The 16,466-nt window shown below is 34.9% G+C and overlaps 1 protein-coding gene and 2 non-coding genes across 3 annotated transcripts in view; all 3 read left to right on the forward strand.

Annotated features, from left to right (window-relative positions):
- oaf (out at first) overlaps positions 1-16,466 on the forward strand; it is a 747,676-nt gene that overhangs the window by 728,459 nt on the left and 2,751 nt on the right. The gene's annotated exons all lie outside the window — the stretch shown is intronic.
- On the forward strand, positions 3,034-3,106 carry TRNAN-GUU (transfer RNA asparagine (anticodon GUU)). Its single transcript has one exon. It is a non-coding gene; the product is annotated as a tRNA-Asn (tRNA).
- On the forward strand, positions 3,320-3,392 carry TRNAN-GUU (transfer RNA asparagine (anticodon GUU)). Its single transcript has one exon. It is a non-coding gene; the product is annotated as a tRNA-Asn (tRNA).

Here is a 16,466-nt window from a genome sequence, read left to right on the forward strand (position 1 = left end):
AAAACATAGAAATACATATCAACACATAATAAGAATGAAATCAAAGTAAAAATTGAAATTGAAAAGGGATCTTCTTTGCCCTGAAAGGGTGAACACTTTTATTATGGACTTTACTATAGCCTATATTACTAGGGTAACTCCAAAAGTTTCAAATCAAAATCAAATCAAATCAAAGTAATGCGTAACATTTGTTAAAAAATTATATTTTTATCCTACAGCTTTGCTATTTTCACAGAATGTAGATACATCCCTTAGGAACAAAATGTCACTTTTCCACATAATCCCCGTCCCTTTCAACTGCCTTACGTAACCTAGGAACGAGGGCCTACAGACCAGCAAAGTAAAAGTCTGAACCAACACGTCTGAACCACTCTTTAACAGCGTGCACAAGGGAGTCATCTTCTAACCACGTTCCGTGAAGGGATCCTTCAGTTTGTCAAAGAGATGGTAATCGCACGGTGCCAGTTCAGGACTGTAAGGTGGATGTTTCAATGTTGTATATCCGAATAGTTGGAAAAGCTGAATATGTTTCTGAATCTATACTAATAATAAATCTGTAGCCGAAATTTTTCTGGTAATTTTCGATTTTCCAAAAATAATTGGTCCTAACATATATAATTAACCATCCTGAAACCGAAAATCGCTTTTTTGAAATTTTTGTTTGTATGTCTGTCTGTCTCTCTGTATGTTTGTTACCTTTTCACGAGATAATGGCTGAACCGATTTCGATGAAAATTGGAATATAAATTAAGTTCGTTGTAACTTAGATTATAGGCTATATGGCATTCAAAATACGTTATTTAAAAGGGGGGTTATAAGGGGGCCTGAATTAAATAAATCGACATATCTCGCTTATTATTGATATTCATGAAAAATATTACATAACAAAAGTTTCTTTAAAAATGATTTCTGATAAGTTTTGTTCTCTGAAACATTTTGATAGGATTGATATTTAATGAGATAAATGAGTTTTAAAATTAAAATAACTGCCATCTAAGGCGGTGTATTGAAATAAAAAACAAATGACTTCGTCTATAAGGGGCCTTGGACACAACAATCGAAAGCTATGAAACATAGCCTACAGACAATGTTTCTGTGTTTTATGAAGTAATATCAGAAGCTAAATTAACCGATTTGTATAATTAATTATTATTTTATCATTGGAAAGTGTAGTTTCTCTGGATGGACATAATGCTATAATGTTATTACAGTAACTTGTGAGTGAATTGAGGACAGGTGAGATTAAAATAGCTTCTTATGCACAGAAAACTTGATAGGTTATTCTGTATATTCATTTCCTGTATTTCTTAAAATAATGTTTATGAACATATTCATTTTTATCTCAGAGAATTAACGAACAACGAGAGTGTATTGATTTAGTATGCAGTAATAGTACGTTAGCTTAGCAATCCATTATTTTATAATTCAAATTTTAACTATGCTCAATTGAATCGTGTTAAAATACATAAAATACATATGCAATAAATGCAATGCAAAAAAATTGGGTAATGAACGAAGCAGATTATGTTGCGCTGTTGTAAAAGTTGTTCCTCCTGAGATTCAAGAGCTCCCACAACAAATTAAAAAGTGTCAAATTCGAGTACATCCGTTATCAACATACTTTTTCATAATATAATATATTATAAACATAATAATAAAACTGTAGCCAAAATTTTTCTGTTAATTTTCGCTTTTCCAAAAATAATTGGTAATAACAATTAAGAAACATGTTAAAGGAATTGTCATTGCACCAAATGAGTGGTCTCTGGATCAAAATGATCGCATTTTAATATGTTAAATACAATTTAAATTAAGTAACATATTAAACGATTTATCCTTCTATCAAACACGAATGTTCCCTGGATCACATGTCCTATTTTAATTCTGTAATTACTTTATATTTATTTCTAATGGGTGCAGCGGAGCGCACGGGTACGGCTAGTAAATAAATAAAAAAAAACAATACAAGAACAGAGGTCGCAAATAAGCTCCACTCCGATTTCATTTGCTTCAATGTTGTTCAGTATTACATTCAGAGAAATAACTCATTACGAAAGACAAATGTAGATTTATTTCACAGAATGTTAAGTCGCAAAGTGATGTACTTATCATTATTGATATTTGTATTAATTGAGTTTTTTTGTAGCTTTCTTTCTACGCTATTCATAACGGATGTACGCCTGAAAACAGGTTTCAATTAGTACGGCGACATTCGAAAAGTGACATGGGCAAGTAACAGCCTGCTTAACGGTGATTCAGCGCCACAGCTTTTGGTAATAAAATATCGCGACTTAAGTCTATATGCTTTACAGATATAATTTATTGGCTTTCCTTATATAGTAATTAGGGGTCGAATTTTAGGTGCTAAAAATTTGTAAAAATATTTAGTTTTTATGTGCTAACAATCTGGAAAATATGTGACAGAAAAGAAAAAAATATTTAATTATGTTTCAATTATTTTATTTGAATATAAACAATATGCAGTACTCATCAGTATAAATTGAAGACATTATTACAAAAACGACCCTTGTCAAAATTGCTACTTTTCAGGAGAACAATAAAAATAAATAGAACAACACATGCAAATCAAGCTTTCAGGTATAACTCCCTGCAAAGTTGATTTGAATAATTTTGAGGGAAAAATTGTTCCGGGGCCGGGTATCGAACCCGGGACCTTTAGTTTAACGTACCAACGCTCTACCAACTGAGCTACCCGGGAACTCTATCCGACACCGATCCAATTTTTCCCTCTATATCCACAGACCTCAAAGTGGGCTGACAACCGTCAAGCAACCAACATTGAGTGCACACTAACTCTGTGTGACTTAAATTGTGGTTTTCTATTAAGGAACAGTGACGTGTATTATGCAAATCAAGCTTTCAGGTATAACTCCCTGTAAAGTTGATTTGAATAATTTTGAGGGAAAACCACACAGAGTTAGTGTGTACTCAATGTTGGTTGCTTGACGGTTGTCAGCCCACTTTGAGGTCTGTGGATATAGAGGGAAAAATTGGGTCGGTGTCGGATAGAGTTCCCGGGTAGCTCAGTTGGTAGAGCGTTGGTACGTTAAACCAAAGGTCCCGGGTTCGATACCCGGCCCCGGAACAATTTTTCCCTCAAAATTATTCAATTCAACTTTACAGGGAGTTATACCTGAAAGCTTGATTTGCATAATACACGTCACTGTTCGTTAATAGAAAAGCACAATTTAAGTCACACAGAGTTAGTGTGCACTCAATGTTGGTTGCTTGACGGTTGTCAGCCCACTTTGAGGTCTGTGGATATAGAGGGAAAAATTGGATCGGTGTCGGATAGAGTTCCCGGGTAGCTCAGTTGGTAGAGCGTTGGTACGTTAAACCAAAGGTCCCGGGTTCGATACCCGGCCCCGGAACAATTTTTCCCTCAAAATTATTCAAAACAACACATGTCAGCTGTTTCCGTACAACTGGTGTTTATCTTTGTGGTTATTGCATCTGGCATGCCATTTTTGGAGTCTGTAAACATTTGAAATAGTAGCAAATGTGTCCTTAACTCAATTTCATTAAAAAATGACGAGGGCTGTTTTTGTAATAATGTCTTCAATTATGCTGCATCACCAACTGCTGAAGAATTACAGTACACAATGAGATTCATCCTCAAGTTGTCCATCACAAATGACCGACGATTATCGCGTAACACTGCCTTGTACTGGGAAAAGAGCGCCCTGATCATTGAGAATAAACATGCATTCCCTAGAAACATGTTTATGATTGGAAACGAAAACAGACACAGCTGATGTTTATGAAATTATAATTACTTCCATACTCAGCGTTATGATAGGTACTCCTAAATGAATCGCTCCTTTCCAAAAGGGGTTTAGTCCATTTTTTGGCAAAACGAGTTTTCCGTTGGAATTGACAGTTTAGGGGTCGACGCATCATTTTACAACAAAAGAACGTCAGTCCAGTTGATAATTATGTGCGAACTGTATGTGTACAAATGGAGTCAGTCCTGGACTGTAACCCGTTTGGAAAAAGATTGTTGCGAACCATGGTTTATGTATGAGATTGGATTGACTATTACACTTTTACTACATCATACTACTTTTGACCAATAAAACGGTATGAAAGGACGTCTTTCAACCAATCATAGCTGCTTGTCGCACAATTTTATCGCGTCCCTAGCATTTGTTTAATTTTATCGCGTCCTTAGCATTTGTTTAATTTTATCGCGTCCCTAGCATTTGTTTAATTTTATCGCGTCCCTAGCATTTGTTTCTTTGTTCGCCGACATTTCAAACTGCGCTGGTCTGGACGTAAAAAAAAAAACAAACAAACAAACAGAAAATTGCAAACCACTCCAGTCGATGCACAGCAGTTTCAAATATGACTCGCATTGGCATTCAAGAACAAGAATTAATAAAGATCACTGATCATAGCTATGCATCTTCCCTGAAATCCTATTTATAAATAAATGAAGAGCACCATTCGGAAATCCTGAATAAGTTGAGGAATACACCATGTAGGCCTACATCAACGAGTTCCACTTCTTTTACGCACACGTCCAATATAACATCAACTGAACTACCAACCACTAAAATATTCAAATTTGAAAATTGTACATGCAATAATTATTCCTTTTAAAATTATTCATGTTTATTTTTTATGTCATCGTCGTTAATTTAAACTTTTCTAACACTTGTATATATTATTTAGGTTATGTTATAGCTTCTGCTATATGATATTATGGATAGCCACGTATCAGAGAATGTTTAATATTAACATTTATTGAAAATGATCTGTCAAGTGACGTTGATTACTGGGATTCGGATAACTAAAGTGGAATGCAACTGTTTTAATAAAAATGAAACTGAATGAACAAAGCCTTCTTGTCTAGTAACAGTGCCATCGTGATCTAGATCGAGAAGGCATTGCTAGTAATCGTCTACAGAGTTCAATGAAGATTCCGTAGTTGGCACAACTGATAGCAAGATAACAGCTAATCATAACACACTACTGCCATCTAGCATGCATCTAGCGTAATATTTGTAATGTTGAGATGCTACAATAATACATTTGAAGACAGTTGTATTTTCGTAAGTCAATTAATATTTTATTGTATTGGAGTACTTCGTTACTTCTAATCTTTATATACTTTCTTCTAATCGTGTAATAGTCAATTAAATCCCACTCGAGTTTTGATTTTCTCTAGATAAATCAAAACCTCTAGTGAGATTACTGTTGATAATACTCGAATATAATCGAAATATATCTATTATTTGTATTGTATGTATTGTAATGTTCTGTTTGTATCAGAATAATCGATTACGTTTATTGCAGTTTCTTATTAAATTAAGCAGCGTAAAAATGCTTCCGACTACCTAAACCCCGCTGATACCATAAATGCTTGGACTGGGGAACTAATTTAGACTATTCCAGTCTATTGGCGGCATTACTGAACACGATGCCAGAGTCTGGGGTAGTTTCTGTGACAAGTTCCGCATCGCTTGGAAGTGTATGCAACCAGAGCGACACGCATCGCTGAGAGTGTTGGTAACACAGTCCTGCCAGATGCATAATCCCGTGGCATAATCACAGTTTTGTTATTGGCATGTCTGCAATTGGATATTGCTTAGTACGTAGTTCCATTCATACAAACGAACTCCCGTCCATTGCCGCTGCCCTCATTAGCCGCTTGACAGAAATGGAACGACATCGTGCCCGAATTGAACCCAACCCAACCCACCCCCGCCCCCACCCTCGCCCTCTGAATTAATATCCACCCCCGACAGACAATGCCTCGTGTCTAGCGTTAATGTGAAGGGGGATTAAGTCGCTAGCCGCTATTCGTTTGTCCTTCTTTTATAGACACTACTTCGCTTCTAATCTACCCACTGTAAACAACAGCTGACGGTCAGTTTGTTTAAAAAACGCGGGATATATCGACTTGCGTCTGACAAGGCGCTATTACAATGAACGCTTCCTTAATTTAGATGATGTTCCTTGATTACGAAATAGTAGGGCTCGGATAGTTATGCATTAAAAAGTGTAAAATATGTATGTAATTTTGCGATTCAAAACGGGGATATATCGTCGTTGTTCCTGCAGTAACTCCTATGTGACATATTTATCGATTTTCAGATTTTTGCTCCATTAAATAACTTAAGGGGAGAGGATGGTAATTTTTAAAACTTTTTTCCTATTTGGTGTAAAATATTAATTTTTTGTATGTAGAGAGCTCATGGCTATAGCAACTCAACCAAATATAAATATTTTGAAAAAATTATTTGGGAGCCAGGTTTGAAAAAAAAAATGTACCCAATGCAGGATTTTACTAAACTCGATATATCTAAGCCATTTTTAAAGATAAATTCAAACACTATGTTACAATTTATTTGTAAAAGCATGCTCTACAAACTGTCTGTAACAGAATTTTGATATTAGTTGCTACATTTGTAAAATAAACAATTAAAATTTAATAACATTTTTTTTATTTTCTTTCTTGCAAACAGAGCGACTTATTTTTAAAATGAAATCAATTAGGGAAATTCCGTTACAGAGAAAAGTTCCCTAGTAGTCTAGAGAATGTGTATTCTAAATTTCATTCATATATCTTTAATAGTTCAAAAATTATATCGATTTTTGTCTGGCTATGTAGCAAAAAAGTAAAGCTCCAGAAACAGCAATCAAAGGGGGTGCGATTTAATAATCCAGAGCGCAGGAACTTTAAAAATGGCGTCTCAACATCCAATAAGGTCACAGATACCCACAAAATGTTATACAATGTATTCCACACATATCACAGAGTATTTTAAAGAAAAATTTGATTTTGAAAAAAAATTAAGTTCCGGAAACAACAAACAAAGGGCGGTGTGATTTAAAAGTCAGAGCGCAGGAAGTTTAAAAATGGCGTCTCAACATCCAATAAGGTCACAGATACGCACAAAATGTTATACAATGTATTCCACACATATCACAGAGTATTTTAAAGAAAAATTTGATTTTGAAAAAAAAAATAAGTTCCGGAAACAACAAACAAAGGGCGTGTGATTTAAAAATCAGAGCGCAGGAAGTTTAAAAATGGCGTCTCAACATCCAATAAGGTCACAGATACCCACAAAATGTTATACAATGTATTCCACACATATCACAGAGTATTTTAAAGAAAAATTTGATTTTGAAAAAAAAAATAAGTTCCGGAAACAACAAACAAAGGGCGTGTGATTTAAAAATCAGAGCGCAGGAAGTTTAAAAATGGTGTCTCAACAACCGATAAGGGCACAAATACCCACAAAATATTATACAATGTATTCTATACATATCACAGAGTATTTTAAAGAAAAATTTGATTTTGAAAAAAAAATTAAGTTCCGGAAACAACAAACAAAGGGCGGTGTGATTTAAAAATCAGAGCGCAGGAAGTTTAAAAATGGTGTCTCAACAACCGATAAGGGCACAAATACCCACAAAATATTATACAATGTATTCTATACATATCACAGAGTATTTTAAAGAAAAATTTGATTTTGAAAAAAAAATTAAGTTCCGGAAACAACAAACAAAGGGCGGTGTGATTTAAAAATCAGAGCGCAGGAAGTTTAAAAATGGCGTCTCAACAACCGATAAGGGCACAAATACCCACAAAATATTATACAATGTATTCTATACATATCACAGAGTATTTTAAGGAAAAAAAAATTGGTTTTTGAAAATTTACTCATTTTTCACCAAAAGTACCATCCTCTTCCCTTAAATAGTGATACAGCTAATGATAAAATGTCCTATATGTAATTATATTTCTTCCTTTCGAAAATGTAAGAATTCACAGTCTCCTATGTACGGCTGCTATGGGATGAATAAGTATGTTTTTTCTTCCTACTGAAGAATTTTATATATTGCACATAGGAGTTATTGCAGGAACAGCGACGATTTGCATTAACAACCCAGAAAATATGTACCATCCGAAACTTCCCGAAAACGATGGAATACAGCCATTCCGGGCAAACTGGGAATTCCAATGAAAAAGTATTTTTGAGAAGTATTTATTAATTATTAGTGTAATACATAGCTGAGGCTCTAAATTTAAATACCCTAATGTTTTATTTTCAAAAAAAATATTTTACAAGTTTTTGATCATTGAATCTAAGTAGTCTTGGTCAGGTAGTTTTATTTTCCTAGAATTTGCACCGCTTAACTTACTCATGTACAGGGAGTTTCCGGTCTGGTGTTACAAACTTTCAGGGATGATGGGGAATGGCACATGTATCAATTTGAGATAAGGAACCCTGGTCCGGAAATGACTGAGTCGAAAGTTATAAGCAAAAATAGTTGTGTGGAAATGGAATTGTAATTTCGCACCACATCCCGTCCTTCCCTTAACCTTTGGAACAGTCGTGGAAAGATGGTATGGGCCGGATGTCTCCTACGTGGGTACTTGCACCGATACAGTCTGTAGCTTGTCTACTGTTCCCATTGGCTCAGGTCTGCATATTCCGCTCTCGTGTACTCCTCCATTTTGACTAGGACTGATCGACTGGACACTGCAACTTGTACACATACACTGCTGTCTACAGACGTGCATATCAGGACCGACCATGTCCGTTACACATTACGCTATCTCCATTGCTTTAGTGTAGTTTCCTGTCCTCAGCCCTCAGACAGCGCACTGAATGGAATACTGTAAGTAGACAACGTAAACAACGTCAGATGAATATAGTATGTGTAAGCTGTACAGATAAATACACATAAATAAGGTGTGCAGAGGAATAAAATTACTCCATTTACATACAATTATTTTTGCTTGTAACTTTCGACTTGGTCATTTCTGGATCAGGGTTCCTTATCTCAAATTGATACATGTGCCCTTTCCCATCATCCCTGAAAGTTTGTAATACTAGCCCGGAAACACTTTGAATATAAATGCCATAAGATACAGCATACTAAGCAAATAAAAATAAACATTTGTGTTATGATTATTATTTTCAAATGGAAGCTATCCTTGGGAAAGTGCGTTTATTCAATAATTATTAGTAATCAGATAGAATATAAAGAAATTTAGGTGTACAGGTGATTACGTAAAATCTGAACAATACGTTTACAACAATAATTTTCAAAATGTTTAATGGAATTTCAAAAGACTTAAAACATTCAACTGAGAATTTTGGAATTGTTCCCCTTGCTCCGAACAATAATCCAAATACTTCAATCTGTCCTTGTATAAGATAATAATTCCTACAGTATTCAATGTAGGGCCATAGATGGTCTTCTTTTCTTCATGTACTGCTACAGGTTGTTCAACTGCAGTTTCAAAGCTGTCGATGAATGGTTTTCAAAAAGCTATTGTTGAAGATATATTTTGAGAGTCTGCACTGTTCATTCCAGAGCTCCAGGATCAAGAAACTTTTTGCTCTGTACTATATTCTTTCTGTCATTTATTTTCAGTAATTTGGGTTAATAACAATTAATCTTATAGTCAAGTGAATATTTTGACTTAGAAATGTTACAATTGTTTTGAAACTGGAAAAATAGAGGACATCAACTCATATGTAACATCCGTGACAAAATGTGTGTAACATGTGTGACATGGAAGAAAAAACTATAAAATATTTAGCGATTATGTTTTTTTGAACTAATTGGATGCCATAAGATTTGCATAGCTTTCAATGTAACTTACACTATGAGAATGAATCTCTTTCTGCTTGAGGCAGAGACTTAAATTTTGCACTTTTAGTTAATAAGGTGTGAAAGTTCTTTATTCTTCTAAGCACATTGTGTATTTCATTTTGTAATCGAGTCGTTCCTACTTCGTATGGTAATTTTTCAGTACACCCACTAGGTTATTCACTTTCCATCACCCCGGTAAAAGGGGGCCAGATCTTAACATAATTTTTAAACTACTTCCTGTACCATTACACAGGATGTTTCAGAAATACTTTGACAAACCTTGGGGGCATGTTCCTCATACCAAAACAGAAAAAAAGTTCATGTAAATATATGACCGAAAATCTTAGTTTCTTAGTTTTTAATGAAAGAACATAATGAAACACCTGTTAGATATTGTCAGCTTGGTAGCAAGTGTTGCAACTTCAATCAATTCAGAAACTCATAACAATGAAAGTTTACGTTCAACGCGTTTCGAGTGCAATCCAACAATTTAACTTAAGTTTGTAACCGATAATAATATTCATTTTGTTAGATAATCGAATGATGTTATCGATACAAGTCTGCTGATGCACCCATTATATCCTAGATGGCTATGTGTTGCCAAGGAGAGCATGCGTGTGTGGATACAAGAGGAGAACATTTTGAACATTTGTATGAGTTTTTGAATTGATTAAAGTTGCAACACTTGCTACCAAGCTGACAATATCTATCAGATGTTTCATTATGTTCTTTCATTAATAACTAAAATACTAAGGATTTTCGGACATATGTTTATATGACCTTTTTTATTCTTCTTTTGGTGTGGAACATGCCCTCAAGGTTTGTCAAAGTATTCCTGAAACATCCTGTATATAGATTGTCTATTTAGTATAAAATTTCATGAAATGCTGGTGATTTTTATTGGCCGCTATGTGCTGTTTGTTCAGGAACTATTACGCATCGCTGCTTCAAATGAGATAAGTAGAGATAAGTTAATTTTTACGGCTATGGAGCTTTTAGAATTCGTTTTGATAGTCCTAAAGATAACCAGAAATTTCGGAACGATCACTCTGTGTCTGCATGATGAATTTCGGAAGTGTCGCAGCTACAGAAATATAAAAACGGACATTGAGAAATAAAACAAGAACCTTGTATTAATGAGGTTAAAACTTAAGTTTCTTACTATCTCATTCGTTCCACCATTTCAGATGGCTTCCTTAGTTTATTTCGTCCATTATTTTTCTTGTACAGTTCTTTTTAGTTCTCTGTTATTGACAGGTCTATGCATAGGTCTACATTCATTCGTTTCTTCTATTGTTATATACTTTGCGTTTGAGTTTATTTATAATTTTTTTGTCTTAGGGGAGACTGTTGTACCTTCAGCATAGTGTACCTTTGAACATTTTTTGTTTTTTTATTTTTTGCTACTACCTCGAGGTCTCAAACTGAAGTAGATTGTAGGGAAAGCCGCTAAGTAGATCTGGTCGTAGTTTTGATTTGATTTATTTCAAAGTGTGAGTTCTGTGAACGATAGAATCTTTTTTAATTCCAAAAGTAAACATTTCGTTCATTGATATATGTTATCTAACATAAAACCAGATTTTATTTGTTAATATCTATCAAGTACAGTGTGTTCCCTACCATCTGGTGAGTAATAACATATTTTAATTTCCATAATTTATTCGAATCTCTAGTTTTGGGAGTCATATTTGTTTAAACGTGCACCCTCTTGTACCTTTGAACACAGAACATCTTGTACCATGGAACATGTTCCAAGGTACATAATACTATTGATTTTTGTCTTTCTTTTATTTTAAGATCATGTCATGAAGTAAATCTGGAATTAAGAGGTCCCCCAATTGATCCGGATGCCTTGAACAAAGCTGTTGAATCAGTTATTGCTCCTCCAGAAAATAAAATCTAAATCAGAGAAACCTGCTATGGTTTATGATTGTCAGTTATTACCACTATATTCCCACCTATATTGCATGTGTTCCAACTTACAAGAGGGTATGTTCCAAGGTACATGAACCTGTTATAACTTTGAACATATTACATTTTATTTTTTCCGTCCTTAATAGATATGTAGAACAGGAAAATACATACACGAAGTTGTAAAGGAATCTTCAATAATTATTTAAAGTATTTTTCAATTTATAAAGTATCATTTCCCAAAATTAAAAAAAAATTAAATGTGAAAATTGTTTAAAGGTACAACAGTCTCCCCTATATCTTATTCAATGCTTTTTTGTCCTTGGATCTTGCTTTATTTTACGATTTCGAAGTTGTTTTTATAGCTGTCAATTCCAGAGATCTCATAATTTTCGCATAATTGTATTTATTTTATTATTTTGAGAAGTACATACTGGAGGATAAATAATGCTGTTTATGTACTGCAGGAAAACTGAGGCCTAAAGAAATGTCATTCCGTGCGCTCTGGTTATGGCTTGCCAGTTACCTATTCAGCAAGCCAAGGTTTCCAATTAGCATGGACGTATTTCCCCATCGCTGTGTAATTCAAAGGTTGACAAGTCCCTCTCTCTGTTAGTCCATGGATTTCCCAGCTTTTTTTCCATTTCACTGACCAAATGAGAGATATGTCAGCACCGAACGTACCCGGTTAGTCCTCGTTCAAAATTCCAGCAACCTGATAGGGTTGCCTAGCAACTCATCACTGCAGAGTTAATCCTTTGAGGCCCAATAAATTGAAGTTAAAATGGAGGTATTCCTTCTATTTATGTTTTTATTCACTGTGATGGTGCCGGCAGTGTATCGTGGCAAGCTTGAGGTATTCATGTTATTTGATATTATTCTTCAACAAGAAGCATTTCAAGCATGGGTAGACATAACGGCTCGGTTAGAGAAACCAACGTACTATGGTAAGAATGATCATGATTTTAAGATCAAATGCAGGAAACAGAAAACGAATGTAAGTAAATTCTCATGTTTAAATCAAACTATAAATGAGTGGAATGACCTACCTTCAACGGTCTATGAGGTTGTCCTTTCTTAAGGGGTGTTCTTCTCAAAATTGTGAATGTCCCATATTAACCGAATCCGCAGAAGTTAAGTATTTAGGCATTACGATCGACCAACACTTACGATGGAACAAACATATTACATATTTATGCAATAGATTACGTAAAACAATTTATATCTTTGTTATACTTCGGTCATATTTACCAATTAATATTTTACGTCTCATTTATTTAGCTTTATTTCAAACCATTTTCCAGTATGGAATTTTAGGGTGGGGACATGCATATATTTCTAATCTCACTTCACTAATACTTATTCAGAAAAGAATAATTAAAATATGCCTCAATAAACCAATTAATTACTCATCCGAGCTTTTGTTTACTGATTTTAATGTTTTGAAAATTAAACAGATTTATTATATTGCCTTATTAATCTTCATACATAAAAATCGTAATAAATTCAAATTGTGTCATCATAAATATGGAAGTAAAAGAACCGATTTTATACGACTAGAGGAACCAAAGTGTTTCACAAGCACAGCTCTTAGCCATGGTACCTACTTTGGTCCAAGGTTATACAATAAAATAATTGATAAATACCCAAATTTGGAAAATTTTAGTATCAGAAATTTCAAAAATAGCGTTAGGAATTTAATTTTTAAAGAATATGTATTTATATGACTTAATAGGTTAAAATTGAAATTGTATTTTTAAATTTAATTTATTCCTGTATTTTTTTTTCTTGACCCAGTTTGTGTAAAATAATTATCTTTGTTTGTGTTTATCTTTGTGTTTAGATATCTCCCTGAGAACGAGGTTTTACTCCTTCAGGGAAGAACTGAGATTGTATTTTTGTACATGTTATTTTACTAACAAACAACAGTAAATAAATTAAAAAGTTGGGTATAAAGTGTAAATTAAAAAAAAGGGACGTTTTTTAAGTTGACATGTATTTACTTAGCCTGACGAGTTATTCCCATGGTTTGAACTGTACTTATTTTAACATAGCTTGTTAGAGAGTCTTAGACTACAAATGTTCAGTTTAATGTAGTTCTGTTTATAAGTATGAATAAGGGTGTAATTGTTTGTCTTATTTGAACTGTTGTATCAGTGAAGCGTGGTGAGTCAGTGATGTTATGGTTTACAATGGCAGTGAATAGTTTCGATCAGTGATAATTTATAGTGTGTTCTATAGTGTCAGTGAAATGTGTTATATATCCTAGTGTCAGTGAAATGTGTTCTAAAGTGTCAGTGAAATATGTCATAGTGCCAGTGCAGTGAGTGAGATGAGAGGGAAGTGGAAGGTTATCAGTATCAATGTGAAACTTATGTAGGGGCCTATACATATGTGAATTATAATAGAAAATTAGGTTCACTTATTAATTAGGTTATTTTATGTATTATTATTAATGTAAGTATTGTGTATTACTTTTATTGTGTGTAATTAAGTTACCACTGCCACCGGGTGTTTGCCCACTTGCAGTGTAAATACATACATACATACATACATTACAAGTAACCGCAGCATGAACTAGGATTTTATTAAGTTTTTTATTTAACGACGTTGTATCAACTACTAGGTTATTTAGCGTCGATGAGATTGATGATAGTGAGATGATATTTGGCGAGATGAGGCCAAGGATTCGCCATAGATTACCTTGCATTCACATTACGGTTGGGGAAAACCTCCGGAAAAACCCAACCAGGTAATCAGCCCAAGCGGGGATCGAACCCGCGCCCGAACGCAACTTCAGACCGGAAGTCAAGCGCCTTAACCGACTATGCCACGCCGGTGGCAACTAGTATTAAAACCCATACGAGTCGTTTCAGCCTCATGAAGATATCTGTTCTGTTGTATTGAATTCTTACGTGGTCTTTTTTTTGTTTTAACTTGAGACGTTTATGCTTTTGGCATTAGGTAAATATGGTCACACTTTCTGTTAATACGGTGACGTATTTGTTATTACTATAGGGCGTAGGGCAAGAATGACTGAAGTTATGATGTGGTTCAAGCGAAGTATTTTCGAATCCAGCCAGTCTTCATAAAACGCCTTTTCTAGATCCACAAATTCTGTATACTTCTTTATTCTTCTCTAGGTATTTTTCGCCGATTGTTCGTAGCAGTCCAATTGCATCTCTCGTACCTTTTCCCTTCCTAAAGCCAAACTGCTCTTCTCCCAACTGTTCTTACAATATTAACGTCGATTCAGTATTCGAAGGAGAATCTCAGACTGCGATATCAGGCTGACAGTCCTAAACTTGTTTTATTTCGGGGCCTTATCATGACGCTCGTGAAAATTACTGCGCATGCTAATCGGCCGTGCGCTTAACTTTCACTCATACCATCATGTCAAAGGTTATACACCTGTTGCTTTACTTACTTACTTACAAATGGTTTTTAAGGAACCCGGAGGTTCATTGCCGCCCTCACATAAGCCCGCCGTCGGTCCCTATCCTGTGCAAGTCTCTATCATCATATCCTACCTCCCTCAAATCCATTTTAATATTATCCCCCCATCTACGTCTCGGCCTCCCCAAAGGTCTCTTTCCCTCCGCTCTCCCAACTAACACTCTATATGCATTTCTGGATCGCCCACACATGCTACATTCCCTGCCCGTCTCAAACGTTTGGATTTAATGTTCCTAATTATGTCAGGTGAAGAAAACAATGCGTACAGTTCTGCGTTGTGTAACTTTCTCCATCTCCTGTAACTTCATCCCTCTTAGCCCCAAATATTTTCCTAAGAACCTTATCCTCAAACACCCTTAACCTATGTTCCTCTCTCAAAATGAGAGTCCAAGTTTCACAACCATAAATAACAACCGGTAATATAACTGATTTATAAATTCTAAATTTCAGATTTTTTGACAGACTGGATGATAAAAGCTTCTCAACCGAATAATAACAGGCAGTTCCCATATTTATTCTGTGTTTAATTTCCTCCCGAGTATCATTTATATTTGTTACTGTTGCTCCAAAATATTTGAACTTCTCCACCTCTTCAAAAGATAAATTTCCAATTTTTATATTTCCATTTCGCACAATATTCCCTTCACGAGACATAATCATATACTTTGTCTTTTCGGGATTTACTTCCAAACCTATCTCCTTACTTGCTTCCAGTAAAATTCCCGTATTGTCCCTAATCGTTTCTGGATTTTCTCCTAACATATTCACTTCATCCGCATAGACAAGCAGCGGATGTAACTCGTTCAATTCCAATCCCTCTCTGTTATCCTGGACTTTCCTAATGGCATACCTGCACAAACAGCGCTCAACGAGCGCGCACGCTCCTTCGGAGCGGGAGAGCCGTGTTTTCCGCTCGCCGAAACGGAGAGCAAGATAGTCAGGGTGACATAGACTTGCTATAGGTAGAGGAGAGGGAAACGACCACTTAGCTATCTAGTGGAGTGCAGTGTGTAGGCCTACTCTCAGTAAATGTTTCATGTTGCTTACCTACTGCTACAGTACAGTATGGAGGAATCTAAAAGACGGAACATAACATTTAACATTTAACGATTTACAGCTCGAACTTATTGATCTTCAATGTGACCTAAGGGCTAAAGATCCTTTGAATACTGTTACTAGCCTGGTTGAGTTTCACAAGAATAACCATTAGCAATAATATCCACGACTACACAGGCTGGCTGTGAAAATGATTGCTATGTTTGGCTCAACATTTATATTTGTGAGCAACTGTTTTCTATAGTCAACTTTAATAAGACAGAAATCGAACAGCTATAAAACCCCGTTTTGATGAACAGACAAATAAAAATATAACAAAATGATATTGTACCTTTAAGTAGCTATAGAATTTATATTATTTCTGTAAAATAAATATTTCTTTATTAATTAATAATAGTCCA

The sequence above is a fragment of the Periplaneta americana genome, chromosome 5 (assembly GCF_040183065.1).
Source record: "Periplaneta americana isolate PAMFEO1 chromosome 5, P.americana_PAMFEO1_priV1, whole genome shotgun sequence".
Taxonomy (NCBI): Eukaryota; Metazoa; Arthropoda; class Insecta; order Blattodea; family Blattidae; genus Periplaneta; species Periplaneta americana.